This window comes from Marmota monax, unplaced genomic scaffold, assembly GCF_021218885.2.
Source record: "Marmota monax isolate L192 unplaced genomic scaffold, Marmota_monax_Labrador192_F-V1.1 WCK01_AAM20220418_F8-fsc00596, whole genome shotgun sequence".
In the NCBI taxonomy this organism is placed as follows: Eukaryota; Metazoa; Chordata; class Mammalia; order Rodentia; family Sciuridae; genus Marmota; species Marmota monax.
The window spans coordinates 211285-226481 of NW_026692069.1; the positions used below are offsets into that span (position 1 = coordinate 211285).

The window sequence follows — 15197 nt, forward strand, 5'->3', positions numbered from 1 at the left end:
CAAGAGAGCAGATGGCAAAAGAGGGCAGGCGCTCCTGAAAGAGGAGGAAGCAGCCTTCAGAGCAGGCAAGCGGTTCGGGGCCAGGGGGTTGCCATGGAGGACCAGGTGCCAAGAGGAGTTGAAGCCCGGCCGGTGGGGACAGGGAAGCAGAGGCCCCTTGGTCGCGGCGACCGGTCCACCTGCAGAGGACAGGACAAGACGCAGGGCCTGACGACCCGGTGGGCGCGTGTCCCCGCAACCACTGCTCCCCTCCCTCCCCCCTCTCCCCCCTGCAATGCTTGCAGGGGAGGGGGCTTTCCGTCTGGTGAGGCCGCCGGATAAGCTCCCACAGGGGTTTGAATCAGGGTGCTTCTCCCACAGTCGGTCCTTTCCTGGACACTGGACAGAGGGGTCTGTGCCCTTCCTCAGGGCGGTGCTGTGCGCGTGCTGGTCGTTGACTGGTACCAACAAGGCGCAGAGCCCTCCGACCTTGGCACTGGGTCCGAAGGGGGTGACTGCGGTGGCTTTGCAGGGTGGGCCCGAAACTCAGGGCGACGCACGACCCCAGCGGCGCACTTCTGAGCCTGGCCGGGCGACTGATTGACTGGGAGCCAGCGGGCCGCTGCCCCCCGGCCACCCTCTGCCCGGTTTTCCGTGAGTCCGTGAGTGTGTTCCTCCCTCCTGCCCTCCCTGTGCGTGGCTCCACGCGCCAGGCACGCGCAGGGGACGTGTGTGGCCGGTGGCTGGCCATTGCCCAGTCGGACTGCATTTCCGCATGGGGCGCTGGGCCTCTGTCAGGGTCCCTGGGCTTTCCCACAGGGGTGCCCGCATGCCTCTCCGCCCCTGGCTCTCTGGGCTCCGGGCTAGGCTAGGCTAGGTTCGTGCGCGTGGGACACTGAAATGGCCAGGGCTTCTGGGTTCTCCGCCTGGCGAAAGTCGGGGTGGGCGTGGCGGTGGGGGGCCGGGGGTCCGTGGGGGGCGGTTGGGTCCCGGGAGGCCTGGGCCTTGGCGAGGAGCGGTGGAGGAGGCCAGGCCACGCCAGGCCTCGCCCGGCCTGGGCGGGGCCGGGCGTGCCCTGTGGGCGCTTGGTGGGGCTCGCGGTAGGTGGAGCCAGGTGGAGAGGGGCGGTGTTGGAGGCGGGACTCAGCCAGTCCCAGTCTCCCAGGACCCCTGGGCCGCTGCCTGGTGGAGTCAGGTCGGAGCATGAGAGCCCCCAGCCTTGAGTTGATTTGGGCTGGGCTGCGATCTTGTGGGGCGGGCGAGGGAGGCCCCCTGGGACCACCCCCTCCGATTTCCCACCTCCACCCCCCTCCCCTCCCCTGGACTGAAGGGTGGAACCCGGACCAGGCTCTTGAGGCGCCCCAGGGCGGCCCTCACCGTCTAAGGACATACCACCCTGAACGCGCCCGATCTCCTCTGATCTCGGAAGCTAAGCAGGGTCGGGCCTGGTTAGTACTCGGATGGGAGACCGCCTGGGAATACCGGGTGCTGTAGGCTTTTGCGCCTCCTTCCCACACACACTTTCAACTTGCGTGGACCCGAGAGACCGGCCGTGACCCCCGGGCCCTCGGGCCAGGGCGCAGGCGCATCCCTGGGCTGCCGGTCGCTGTCCCTTCAGGCCTGCGGCTGGCCTCCCGACGACCAGCGCCCAGTGCCTACAGCAAAGCCCACAGGCCTGGCTCTCCCCAGGGACGCTGGGACACTCACTCCATGAGACCCCGCTGAGCCGAGCCAGGTCCAGGCCACGACCCTCCCTGTGCACCCTGACCGACCCCCCCACCCCTCGGCCTGGAGGATGGGGTGTGGGGGGGTGGCGACACCCGCCTTCCCCAGAACACGGGGCCCACCCGCGGGGCCCGCTCCCTCACCCGTTCCTGCCACACAAGCAGAACCTTGCCACCCAGATCCTGGGAGTGGGAGAGTCCATCGAGCGTCTCTGGGTCCTTCTCTCTTTGCACCACCTCCGCAAGGTCCCTCCTGTGTCTACCTCCTTCCCCACCGCCTTCCTCCGTGAGGGTCCCCCTGAGTCTATCTCTCTGCCTGTCTCTCCCTTTCACTGTCATCGGAGCACCAGATGTCTCCGTGGGTCTCTGTTCATCCATCTCTCCTTCTCTCTTGTGCCTCTCTTGGCCTGTGAGGAGGCATCCCTGTCTCCATCTCCCACTCAATCCCTCTCTGGCCTTGACTCTTTTCTCTGTCTCTCTCTCTCTCTCTCTCTCTCTCTCTCTCTCTCTCTCATTCTCTATCTCTCTCTCTCACACACACACACAGAGACACACACTCACCCCTCTACACCCACCCCACCCCAGCCAACTCACTCTGGGCTGCAAGTCACCAGGTCCATGGGAGCCTCGAGACTGGGCGGTCACAGGTTGTCTCATCTCCCATCTAACTTCCCATGGATGTAAGAGAGTATTCACACATCACCCTTGAAGTGCACGCACGACTTCAGGCTGTGTGCTCAGCAGAGGCTGAGAGAAGGCCGAGGAGGCCACAGGGTCTTAGGAGTCTGCGCTGAGAGCCAAGCAAGAGAGCAGATGGCAAAAGAGGGCAGGCGCTCCTGAAAGAGGAGGAAGCAGCCTTCAGAGCAGGCAAGCGGTTCGGGGCCAGGGGGTTGCCATGGAGGACCAGGTGCCAAGAGGAGTTGAAGCCCGGCCGGTGGGGACAGGGAAGCAGAGGCCCCTTGGTCGCGGCGACCGGTCCACCTGCAGAGGACAGGACAAGACGCAGGGCCTGACGACCCGGTGGGCGCGTGTCCCCGCAACCACTGCTCCCCTCCCTCCCCCCTCTGCCCCCTGCAATGCTTGCAGGGGAGGGGGCTTTCCGTCTGGTGAGGCCGCCGGATAAGCTCCCACAGGGGTTTGAATCAGGGTGCTTCTCCCACAGTCGGTCCTTTCCTGGACACTGGACAGAGGGGTCTGTGCCCTTCCTCAGGGCGGTGCTGTGCGCGTGCTGGTCGTTGACTGGTACCAACAAGGCGCAGAGCCCTCCGACCTTGGCACTGGGTCCGAAGGGGGTGACTGCGGTGGCTTTGCAGGGTGGGCCCGAAACTCAGGGCGACGCACGACCCCAGCGGCGCACTTCTGAGCCTGGCCGGGCGACTGATTGACTGGGAGCCAGCGGGCCGCTGCCCCCCGGCCACCCTCTGCCCGGTTTTCCGTGAGTCCGTGAGTGTGTTCCTCCCTCCTGCCCTCCCTGTGCGTGGCTCCACGCGCCAGGCACGCGCAGGGGACGTGTGTGGCCGGTGGCTGGCCATTGCCCAGTCGGACTGCATTTCCGCATGGGGCGCTGGGCCTCTGTCAGGGTCCCTGGGCTTTCCCACAGGGGTGCCCGCATGCCTCTCCGCCCCTGGCTCTCTGGGCTCCGGGCTAGGCTAGGCTAGGTTCGTGCGCGTGGGACACTGAAATGGCCAGGGCTTCTGGGTTCTCCGCCTGGCGAAAGTCGGGGTGGGCGTGGCGGTGGGGGGCCGGGGGTCCGTGGGGGGCGGTTGGGTCCCGGGAGGCCTGGGCCTTGGCGAGGAGCGGTGGAGGAGGCCAGGCCACGCCAGGCCTCGCCCGGCCTGGGCGGGGCCGGGCGTGCCCTGTGGGCGCTTGGTGGGGCTCGCGGTAGGTGGAGCCAGGTGGAGAGGGGCGGTGTTGGAGGCGGGACTCAGCCAGTCCCAGTCTCCCAGGACCCCTGGGCCGCTGCCTGGTGGAGTCAGGTGGGAGCTTGAGAGCCCCCAGCCTTGAGTTGATTTGGGCTGGGCTGCGATCTTGTGGGGCGGGCGAGGGAGGCCCCCTGGGACCACCCCCTCCGATTTCCCACCTCCACCCCCCTCCCCTCCCCTGGACTGAAGGGTGGAACCCGGACCAGGCTCTTGAGGCGCCCCCGGGCGGCCCTCACCGTCTAAGGACATACCACCCTGAACGCGCCCGATCCCGTCTGATCTCGGAAGCTAAGCAGGGTCGGGCCTGGTTAGTACTCGGATGGGAGACCGCCTGGGAATACCGGGTGCTGTAGGCTTTTGCGCCCCCTTCCCACACACACTTTTAACTTGCGTGGCCCCGAGAGACAGGCCGTGACCCCCGGGCCCTCGTGCAGGGCGCAGGTGCATCCCTGGGCTGCCGGTCGCTGTCCCTTCAGGCCTGCGGCTGGCCTCCCGACGACCAGCGCCCAGCGCCTGCAGCAAAGCCCACAGGCCTGGCTCTCCCCAGGGACGCTGGGACACTCAGTCCATGAGACTCCGCTGAGCCGAGCCAGGTCCAGGCCACGACCCTCCCTGTGCACCCTGACCGACCCCCCCACCCCTCGGCCTGGAGGATGGGGTGTGGGGGGGTGGCGACACCCGCCTTCCCCAGAACACGGGGCCCACCCGCGGGGCCCGCTCCCTCACCCGTTCCTGCCACACAAGCAGAACCTTGCCACCCAGATCCTGGGAGTGGGAGAGTCCATCGAGCGTCTCTGGGTCCTTCTCTCTTTGCACCACCTCCGCAAGGTCCCTCCTGTGTCTACCTCCTTCCCCACCGCCTTCCTCCGTGAGGGTCCCCCTGAGTCTATCTCTCTGCCTGTCTCTCCCTTTCACTGTCATCGGAGCACCAGATGTCTCCGTGGGTCTCTGTTCATCCATCTCTCCTTCTCTCTTGTGCCTCTCTTGGCCTGTGAGGAGGCATCCCTGTCTCCATCTCCCACTCAATCCCTCTCTGGCCTTGACTCTTTTCTCTCTCTCTCTCTCTCTCTCTCTCTCTCTCTCTCTCTCTCATTCTCTATCTCTCTCTCTCACACACACACACAGAGACACACACTCACCCCTCTACACCCACCCCACCCCAGCCAACTCACTCTGGGCTGCAAGTCACCAGGTCCATGGGAGCCTCGAGACTGGGCGGTCACAGGTTGTCTCATCTCCCATCTAACTTCCCATGGATGTAAGAGAGTATTCACACATCACCCTTGAAGTGCACGCACGACTTCAGGCTGTGTGCTCAGCAGAGGCTGAGAGAAGGCCGAGGAGGCCACAGGGTCTTAGGAGTCTGCGCTGAGAGCCAAGCAAGAGAGCAGATGGCAAAAGAGGGCAGGCGCTCCTGAAAGAGGAGGAAGCAGCCTTCAGAGCAGGCAAGCGGTTCGGGGCCAGGGGGTTGCCATGGAGGACCAGGTGCCAAGAGGAGTTGAAGCCCGGCCGGTGGGGACAGGGAAGCAGAGGCCCCTTGGTCGCGGCGACCGGTCCACCTGCAGAGGACAGGACAAGACGCAGGGCCTGACGACCCGGTGGGCGCGTGTCCCCGCAACCACTGCTCCCCTCCCTCCCCCCTCTGCCCCCTGCAATGCTTGCAGGGGAGGGGGCTTTCCGTCTGGTGAGGCCGCCGGATAAGCTCCCACAGGGGTTTGAATCAGGGTGCTTCTCCCACAGTCGGTCCTTTCCTGGACACTGGACAGAGGGGTCTGTGCCCTTCCTCAGGGCGGTGCTGTGCGCGTGCTGGTCGTTGACTGGTACCAACAAGGCGCAGAGCCCTCCGACCTTGGCACTGGGTCCGAAGGGGGTGACTGCGGTGGCTTTGCAGGGTGGGCCCGAAACTCAGGGCGACGCACGACCCCAGCGGCGCACTTCTGAGCCTGGCCGGGCGACTGATTGACTGGGAGCCAGCGGGCCGCTGCCCCCCGGCCACCCTCTGCCCGGTTTTCCGTGAGTCCGTGAGTGTGTTCCTCCCTCCTGCCCTCCCTGTGCGTGGCTCCACGCGCCAGGCACGCGCAGGGGACGTGTGTGGCCGGTGGCTGGCCATTGCCCAGTCGGACTGCATTTCCGCATGGGGCGCTGGGCCTCTGTCAGGGTCCCTGGGCTTTCCCACAGGGGTGCCCGCATGCCTCTCCGCCCCTGGCTCTCTGGGCTCCGGGCTAGGCTAGGCTAGGTTCGTGCGCGTGGGACACTGAAATGGCCAGGGCTTCTGGGTTCTCCGCCTGGCGAAAGTCGGGGTGGGCGTGGCGGTGGGGGGCCGGGGGTCCGTGGGGGGCGGTTGGGTCCCGGGAGGCCTGGGCCTTGGCGAGGAGCGGCGGAGGAGGCCAGGCCACGCCAGGCCTCGCCCGGCCTGGGCGGGGCCGGGCGTGCCCTGTGGGCGCTTGGTGGGGCTCGCGGTAGGTGGAGCCAGGTGGAGAGGGGCGGTGTTGGAGGCGGGACTCAGCCAGTCCCAGTCTCCCAGGACCCCTGGGCCGCTGCCTGGTGGAGTCAGGTCGGAGCTTGAGAGCCCCCAGCCTTGAGTTGATTTGGGCTGGGCTGCGATCTTGTGGGGCGGGCGAGGGAGGCCCCCTGGGACCACCCCCTCCGATTTCCCCCCTCCACCCCCCTCCCCTCCCCTGGACTGAAGGGTGGAACCCGGACCAGGCTCTTGAGGCGCCCCCGGGCGGCCCTCACCGTCTAAGGACATACCACCCTGAACGCGCCCGATCTCGTCTGATCTCGGAAGCTAAGCAGGGTCGGGCCTGGTTAGTACTCGGATGGGAGACCGCCTGGGAATACCGGGTGCTGTAGGCTTTTGCGCCCCCTTCCCACACACACTTTTAACTTGCGTGGCCCCGAGAGACAGGCCGTGACCCCCGGGCCCTCGTGCAGGGCGCAGGTGCATCCCTGGGCTGCCGGTCGCTGTCCCTTCAGGCCTGCGGCTGGCCTCCCGACGACCAGCGCCCAGCGCCTGCAGCAAAGCCCACAGGCCTGGCTCTCCCCAGGGACGCTGGGACACTCAGTCCATGAGACTCCGCTGAGCCGAGCCAGGTCCAGGCCACGACCCTCCCTGTGCACCCTGACCGACCCCCCCACCCCTCGGCCTGGAGGATGGGGTGTGGGGGGGTGGCGACACCCGCCTTCCCCAGAACACGGGGCCCACCCGCGGGGCCCGCTCCCTCACCCGTTCCTGCCACACAAGCAGAACCTTGCCACCCAGATCCTGGGAGTGGGAGAGTCCATCGAGCGTCTCTGGGTCCTTCTCTCTTTGCACCACCTCCGCAAGGTCCCTCCTGTGTCTACCTCCTTCCCCACCGCCTTCCTCCGTGAGGGTCCCCCTGAGTCTATCTCTCTGCCTGTCTCTCCCTTTCACTGTCATCGGAGCACCAGATGTCTCCGTGGGTCTCTGTTCATCCATCTCTCCTTCTCTCTTGTGCCTCTCTTGGCCTGTGAGGAGGCATCCCTGTCTCCATCTCCCACTCAATCCCTCTCTGGCCTTGACTCTTTTCTCTCGCTCTCTCTCTCTCTCTCTCTCTCTCTCTCTCATTCTCTATCTCTCTCTCTCACACACACACACAGAGACACACACTCACCCCTCTACACCCACCCCACCCCAGCCAACTCACTCTGGGCTGCAAGTCACCAGGTCCATGGGAGCCTCGAGACTGGGCGGTCACAGGTTGTCTCATCTCCCATCTAACTTCCCATGGATGTAAGAGAGTATTCACACATCACCCTTGAAGTGCACGCACGACTTCAGGCTGTGTGCTCAGCAGAGGCTGAGAGAAGGCCGAGGAGGCCACAGGGTCTTAGGAGTCTGCGCTGAGAGCCAAGCAAGAGAGCAGATGGCAAAAGAGGGCAGGCGCTCCTGAAAGAGGAGGAAGCAGCCTTCAGAGCAGGCAAGCGGTTCGGGGCCAGGGGGTTGCCATGGAGGACCAGGTGCCAAGAGGAGTTGAAGCCCGGCCGGTGGGGACAGGGAAGCAGAGGCCCCTTGGTCGCGGCGACCGGTCCACCTGCAGAGGACAGGACAAGACGCAGGGCCTGACGACCCGGTGGGCGCGTGTCCCCGCAACCACTGCTCCCCTCCCTCCCCCCTCTCCCCCCTGCAATGCTTGCAGGGGAGGGGGCTTTCCGTCTGGTGAGGCCGCCGGATAAGCTCCCACAGGGGTTTGAATCAGGGTGCTTCTCCCACAGTCGGTCCTTTCCTGGACACTGGACAGAGGGGTCTGTGCCCTTCCTCAGGGCGGTGCTGTGCGCGTGCTGGTCGTTGACTGGTACCAACAAGGCGCAGAGCCCTCCGACCTTGGCACTGGGTCCGAAGGGGGTGACTGCGGTGGCTTTGCAGGGTGGGCCCGAAACTCAGGGCGACGCACGACCCCAGCGGCGCACTTCTGAGCCTGGCCGGGCGACTGATTGACTGGGAGCCAGCGGGCCGCTGCCCCCCGGCCACCCTCTGCCCGGTTTTCCGTGAGTCCGTGAGTGTGTTCCTCCCTCCTGCCCTCCCTGTGCGTGGCTCCACGCGCCAGGCACGCGCAGGGGACGTGTGTGGCCGGTGGCTGGCCATTGCCCAGTCGGACTGCATTTCCGCATGGGGCGCTGGGCCTCTGTCAGGGTCCCTGGGCTTTCCCACAGGGGTGCCCGCATGCCTCTCCGCCCCTGGCTCTCTGGGCTCAGGGCTAGGCTAGGCTAGGTTCGTGCGCGTGGGACACTGAAATGGCCAGGGCTTCTGGGTTCTCCGCCTGGCGAAAGTCGGGGTGGGCGTGGCGGTGGGGGGCCGGGGGTCCGTGGGGGGCGGTTGGGTCCCGGGAGGCCTGGGCCTTGGCGAGGAGCGGCGGAGGAGGCCAGGCCACGCCAGGCCTCGCCCGGCCTGGGCGGGGCCGGGCGTGCCCTGTGGGCGCTTGGTGGGGCTCGCGGTAGGTGGAGCCAGGTGGAGAGGGGCGGTGTTGGAGGCGGGACTCAGCCAGTCCCAGTCTCCCAGGACCCCTGGGCCGCTGCCTGGTGGAGTCAGGTGGGAGCTTGAGAGCCCCCAGCCTTGAGTTGATTTGGGCTGGGCTGCGATCTTGTGGGGCGGGCGAGGGAGGCCCCCTGGGACCACCCCCTCCGATTTCCCACCTCCACCCCCCTCCCCTCCCCTGGACTGAAGGGTGGAACCCGGACCAGGCTCTTGAGGCGCCCCCGGGCGGCCCTCACCGTCTAAGGACATACCACCCTGAACGCGCCCGATCTCCTCTGATCTCGGAAGCTAAGCAGGGTCGGGCCTGGTTAGTACTCGGATGGGAGACCGCCTGGGAATACCGGGTGCTGTAGGCTTTTGCGCCCCCTTCCCACACACACTTTTAACTTGCGTGGCCCCGAGAGACAGGCCGTGACCCCCGGGCCCTCGTGCAGGGCGCAGGTGCATCCCTGGGCTGCCGGTCGCTGTCCCTTCAGGCCTGCGGCTGGCCTCCCGACGACCAGCGCCCAGCGCCTGCAGCAAAGCCCACAGGCCTGGCTCTCCCCAGGGACGCTGGGACACTCACTCCATGAGACTCCGCTGAGCCGAGCCAGGTCCAGGCCACGACCCTCCCTGTGCACCCTGACCGACCCCCCCACCCCTCGGCCTGGAGGATGGGGTGTGGGGGGGTGGCGACACCCGCCTTCCCCAGAACACGGGGCCCACCCGCGGGGCCCGCTCCCTCACCCGTTCCTGCCACACAAGCAGAACCTTGCCACCCAGATCCTGGGAGTGGGAGAGTCCATCGAGCGTCTCTGGGTCCTTCTCTCTTTGCACCACCTCCGCAAGGTCCCTCCTGTGTCTACCTCCTTCCCCACCGCCTTCCTCCGTGAGGGTCCCCCTGAGTCTATCTCTCTGCCTGTCTCTCCCTTTCACTGTCATCGGAGCACCAGATGTCTCCGTGGGTCTCTGTTCATCCATCTCTCCTTCTCTCTTGTGCCTCTCTTGGCCTGTGAGGAGGCATCCCTGTCTCCATCTCCCACTCAATCCCTCTCTGGCCTTGACTCTTTTCTCTCGCTCTCTCTCTCTCTCTCTCTCTCTCTCTCATTCTCTATCTCTCTCTCTCACACACACACACAGAGACACACACTCACCCCTCTACACCCACCCCACCCCAGCCAACTCACTCTGGGCTGCAAGTCACCCGGTCCATGGGAGCCTCGAGACTGGGCGGTCACAGGTTGTCTCATCTCCCATCTAACTTCCCATGGATGTAAGAGAGTATTCACACATCACCCTTGAAGTGCACGCACGACTTCAGGCTGTGTGCTCAGCAGAGGCTGAGAGAAGGCCGAGGAGGCCACAGGGTCTTAGGAGTCTGCGCTGAGAGCCAAGCAAGAGAGCAGATGGCAAAAGAGGGCAGGCGCTCCTGAAAGAGGAGGAAGCAGCCTTCAGAGCAGGCAAGCGGTTCGGGGCCAGGGGGTTGCCATGGAGGACCAGGTGCCAAGAGGAGTTGAAGCCCGGCCGGTGGGGACAGGGAAGCAGAGGCCCCTTGGTCGCGGCGACCGGTCCACCTGCAGAGGACAGGACAAGACGCAGGGCCTGACGACCCGGTGGGCGCGTGTCCCCGCAACCACTGCTCCCCTCCCTCCCCCCTCTCCCCCCTGCAATGCTTGCAGGGGAGGGGGCTTTCCGTCTGGTGAGGCCGCCGGATAAGCTCCCACAGGGGTTTGAATCAGGGTGCTTCTCCCACAGTCGGTCCTTTCCTGGACACTGGACAGAGGGGTCTGTGCCCTTCCTCAGGGCGGTGCTGTGCGCGTGCTGGTCGTTGACTGGTACCAACAAGGCGCAGAGCCCTCCGACCTTGGCACTGGGTCCGAAGGGGGTGACTGCGGTGGCTTTGCAGGGTGGGCCCGAAACTCAGGGCGACGCACGACCCCAGCGGCGCACTTCTGAGCCTGGCCGGGCGACTGATTGACTGGGAGCCAGCGGGCCGCTGCCCCCCGGCCACCCTCTGCCCGGTTTTCCGTGAGTCCGTGAGTGTGTTCCTCCCTCCTGCCCTCCCTGTGCGTGGCTCCACGCGCCAGGCACGCGCAGGGGACGTGTGTGGCCGGTGGCTGGCCATTGCCCAGTCGGACTGCATTTCCGCATGGGGCGCTGGGCCTCTGTCAGGGTCCCTGGGCTTTCCCACAGGGGTGCCCGCATGCCTCTCCGCCCCTGGCTCTCTGGGCTCCGGGCTAGGCTAGGCTAGGTTCGTGCGCGTGGGACACTGAAATGGCCAGGGCTTCTGGGTTCTCCGCCTGGCGAAAGTCGGGGTGGGCGTGGCGGTGGGGGGCCGGGGGTCCGTGGGGGGCGGTTGGGTCCCGGGAGGCCTGGGCCTTGGCGAGGAGCGGCGGAGGAGGCCAGGCCACGCCAGGCCTCGCCCGGCCTGGGCGGGGCCGGGCGTGCCCTGTGGGCGCTTGGTGGGGCTCGCGGTAGGTGGAGCCAGGTGGAGAGGGGCGGTGTTGGAGGCGGGACTCAGCCAGTCCCAGTCTCCCAGGACCCCTGGGCCGCTGCCTGGTGGAGTCAGGTCGGAGCTTGAGAGCCCCCAGCCTTGAGTTGATTTGGGCTGGGCTGCGATCTTGTGGGGCGGGCGAGGGAGGCCCCCTGGGACCACCCCCTCCGATTTCCCACCTCCACCCCCCTCCCCTCCCCTGGACTGAAGGGTGGAACCCGGACCAGGCTCTTGAGGCGCCCCCGGGCGGCCCTCACCGTCTAAGGACATACCACCCTGAACGCGCCCGATCCCGTCTGATCTCGGAAGCTAAGCAGGGTCGGGCCTGGTTAGTACTCGGATGGGAGACCGCCTGGGAATACCGGGTGCTGTAGGCTTTTGCGCCCCCTTCCCACACACACTTTTAACTTGCGTGGCCCCGAGAGACAGGCCGTGACCCCCGGGCCCTCGTGCAGGGCGCAGGTGCATCCCTGGGCTGCCGGTCGCTGTCCCTTCAGGCCTGCGGCTGGCCTCCCGACGACCAGCGCCCAGCGCCTGCAGCAAAGCCCACAGGCCTGGCTCTCCCCAGGGACGCTGGGACACTCACTCCATGAGACTCCGCTGAGCCGAGCCAGGTCCAGGCCACGACCCTCCCTGTGCACCCTGACCGACCCCCCCACCCCTCGGCCTGGAGGATGGGGTGTGGGGGGGTGGCGACACCCGCCTTCCCCAGAACACGGGGCCCACCCGCGGGGCCCGCTCCCTCACCCGTTCCTGCCACACAAGCAGAACCTTGCCACCCAGATCCTGGGAGTGGGAGAGTCCATCGAGCGTCTCTGGGTCCTTCTCTCTTTGCACCACCTCCGCAAGGTCCCTCCTGTGTCTACCTCCTTCCCCACCGCCTTCCTCCGTGAGGGTCCCCCTGAGTCTATCTCTCTGCCTGTCTCTCCCTTTCACTGTCATCGGAGCACCAGATGTCTCCGTGGGTCTCTGTTCATCCATCTCTCCTTCTCTCTTGTGCCTCTCTTGGCCTGTGAGGAGGCATCCCTGTCTCCATCTCCCACTCAATCCCTCTCTGGCCTTGACTCTTTTCTCTCGCTCTCTCTCTCTCTCTCTCTCTCTCTCTCATTCTCTATCTCTCTCTCTCACACACACACACAGAGACACACACTCACCCCTCTACACCCACCCCACCCCAGCCAACTCACTCTGGGCTGCAAGTCACCAGGTCCATGGGAGCCTCGAGACTGGGCGGTCACAGGTTGTCTCATCTCCCATCTAACTTCCCATGGATGTAAGAGAGTATTCACACATCACCCTTGAAGTGCACGCACGACTTCAGGCTGTGTGCTCAGCAGAGGCTGAGAGAAGGCCGAGGAGGCCACAGGGTCTTAGGAGTCTGCGCTGAGAGCCAAGCAAGAGAGCAGATGGCAAAAGAGGGCAGGCGCTCCTGAAAGAGGAGGAAGCAGCCTTCAGAGCAGGCAAGCGGTTCGGGGCCAGGGGGTTGCCATGGAGGACCAGGTGCCAAGAGGAGTTGAAGCCCGGCCGGTGGGGACAGGGAAGCAGAGGCCCCTTGGTCGCGGCGACCGGTCCACCTGCAGAGGACAGGACAAGACGCAGGGCCTGACGACCCGGTGGGCGCGTGTCCCCGCAACCACTGCTCCCCTCCCTCCCCCCTCTCCCCCCTGCAATGCTTGCAGGGGAGGGGGCTTTCCGTCTGGTGAGGCCGCCGGATAAGCTCCCACAGGGGTTTGAATCAGGGTGCTTCTCCCACAGTCGGTCCTTTCCTGGACACTGGACAGAGGGGTCTGTGCCCTTCCTCAGGGCGGTGCTGTGCGCGTGCTGGTCGTTGACTGGTACCAACAAGGCGCAGAGCCCTCCGACCTTGGCACTGGGTCCGAAGGGGGTGACTGCGGTGGCTTTGCAGGGTGGGCCCGAAACTCAGGGCGACGCACGACCCCAGCGGCGCACTTCTGAGCCTGGCCGGGCGACTGATTGACTGGGAGCCAGCGGGCCGCTGCCCCCCGGCCACCCTCTGCCCGGTTTTCCGTGAGTCCGTGAGTGTGTTCCTCCCTCCTGCCCTCCCTGTGCGTGGCTCCACGCGCCAGGCACGCGCAGGGGACGTGTGTGGCCGGTGGCTGGCCATTGCCCAGTCGGACTGCATTTCCGCATGGGGCGCTGGGCCTCTGTCAGGGTCCCTGGGCTTTCCCACAGGGGTGCCCGCATGCCTCTCCGCCCCTGGCTCTCTGGGCTCCGGGCTAGGCTAGGATAGGTTCGTGCGCGTGGGACACTGAAATGGCCAGGGCTTCTGGGTTCTCCGCCTGGCGAAAGTCGGGGTGGGCGTGGCGGTGGGGGGCCGGGGGTCCGTGGGGGGCGGTTGGGGTCGCCGAGGCCTGGGCCTTGGCGAGGAGCAGCAGAGGAGGCCATGCCACGCCAGGCCAAGCCAGGCCTGGGCGGGGCGGTGCATGCCCTGTGGGCGCTTGGTGGGGCTCGCGGTAGGTGGAGCCAGGTGGAGAGGGGCGGTGTTGGAGGCGGGACTCAGCCAGTCCCAGTCTCCCAGGACCCCTGGGCCGCTGCCTGGTGGAGTCAGGTCGGAGCTTGAGAGCCCCCAGCCTTGAGTTGATTTGGGCTGGGCTGCGCTCTTGTGGGGCGGGCGAGGGAGGCCCCCTGGGACCACCCCCTCCGATTTCCCACCTCCACCCCCCTCCCCTCCCCTGGACTGAAGGGTGGAACCCGGACCAGGCTCTTGAGGCGCCCCCGGGCGGCCCTCACCGTCTACATACATACCACCCTGAACGCCCTTGATCTCGTCTGATCTCGGAAGCTAAGCAGGGTCGGGCCTGGTTAGTACTTGGATGGGAGACCGCCTGGGAATACCGGGTGCTGTAGGCTTTTGCGCCCCCTTCCCACACACACTTTTAACTTGCGTGGCCCCGAGAGACAGGCCGTGACCCCCGGGCCCTCGTGCAGGGCGCAGGTGCATCCCTGGGCTGCCGGTCGCTGTCCCTTCAGGCCTGCGGCTGGCCTCCCGACGACCAGCGCCCAGCGCCTGCAGCAAAGCCCACAGGCCTGGCTCTCCCCAGGGACGCTAGGACACTCACTCCATGAGACCCCGCTGAGCCGAGCCAGGTCCAGGCCACGACCCTCCCTGTGCACCCTGACCGACCCCCCCACCCCTCGGCCTGGAGGATGGGGTGCGGGGGGGGGGCGACACCCGCCTTCCCCAGAACAAGTGGCCCACCCGCGGGGCCCGCTCCCTCACCCGTTCCTGCCACACAAGCAGAACCTTGCCACCCAGATCCTGGGAGTGGGAGAGTCCATCGAGCGTCTCTGGGTCCTTCTCTCTTTGCACCACCTCCGCAAGGTCCCTCCTGTGTCTACCTCCTTCCCCACCGCCTTCCTCCGTGAGGGTCCCCCTGAGTCTATCTCTCTGCCTGTCTCTCCCTTTCACTGTCATCGGAGCACCAGATGTCTCTGTGGGTCTCTGTGCATCCATCTCTCCTTCTCTCTTGTGCCTCTCTTGGCCTGTGAGGAGGCATCCCTGTCTCCATCTCCCACTCAATCCCTCTCTGGCCTTGCCTCTCCTCTCTCTCTCTCTCTCTCTCTCTCTCTCTCTCTCTCATTCTCTATCTCTCTCTCACACACACACACACAGAGACACACACTCACCCCTCTACCCCCACCCCACCCCAGCCAACTCACTCTGGGCTGCAAGTCACCAGGTCCATGGGAGCCTCGAGACTGGGCAGTCACAGGTTCTCTCATGTCCCATCTAACTTCCCATGGATGTAAGAGTGTATTCACACATCACCCTTGAAGTGCACGCACGACTTCAGGGTGTGTGCTCAGCAGAGGCTGAGAGAAGGCCGAGGAGGCCACAGGGTCTTAGGAGTCTGCGCTGAGAGCCAAGCAAGAGAGCAGATGGCAAAAGAGGGCAGGCGCTCCTGAAAGAGGAGGAAGCAGCCTTCAGAGCAGGCAAGCGGTTCGGGGCCAGGGGGTTGCCATGGAGGACCAGGTGCCAAGAGGAGTTGAAGCCCGGCCGGTGGGGACAGGGAAGCAGAGGCCCCTTGGTCGCGGCGACCGGTCCACCTGCAGAGGACAGGACAAGACGCAGGGCCTGACGA

General features: G+C 66.1%; 6 non-coding genes across 6 annotated transcripts; all 6 read left to right on the forward strand.

Annotated features, from left to right (window-relative positions):
• Positions 1–1357: 1357 nt before the first annotated feature.
• Positions 1358–1476, forward strand: LOC124099591 (5S ribosomal RNA). Its single transcript, XR_006854005.1, has one exon. It is a non-coding gene; the product is annotated as a 5S ribosomal RNA (ribosomal RNA).
• Positions 1477–3862: 2386 nt separating this feature from the next.
• On the forward strand, positions 3863–3981 carry LOC124099646 (5S ribosomal RNA). Its single transcript, XR_006854036.1, has one exon. It is a non-coding gene; the product is annotated as a 5S ribosomal RNA (ribosomal RNA).
• Positions 3982–6362: 2381 nt separating this feature from the next.
• LOC124099546 (5S ribosomal RNA) lies at positions 6363–6481 on the forward strand. The gene has a single exon (XR_006853978.1). It is a non-coding gene; the product is annotated as a 5S ribosomal RNA (ribosomal RNA).
• A 2377-nt stretch (positions 6482–8858) lies between these two features.
• Positions 8859–8977, forward strand: LOC124099604 (5S ribosomal RNA). The gene has a single exon (XR_006854011.1). It is a non-coding gene; the product is annotated as a 5S ribosomal RNA (ribosomal RNA).
• Positions 8978–11352: 2375 nt separating this feature from the next.
• Positions 11353–11471, forward strand: LOC124099536 (5S ribosomal RNA). Its single transcript, XR_006853976.1, has one exon. It is a non-coding gene; the product is annotated as a 5S ribosomal RNA (ribosomal RNA).
• Positions 11472–13846: 2375 nt separating this feature from the next.
• On the forward strand, positions 13847–13965 carry LOC124099616 (5S ribosomal RNA). Its single transcript, XR_006854017.1, has one exon. It is a non-coding gene; the product is annotated as a 5S ribosomal RNA (ribosomal RNA).
• Positions 13966–15197: the final 1232 nt, after the last annotated feature.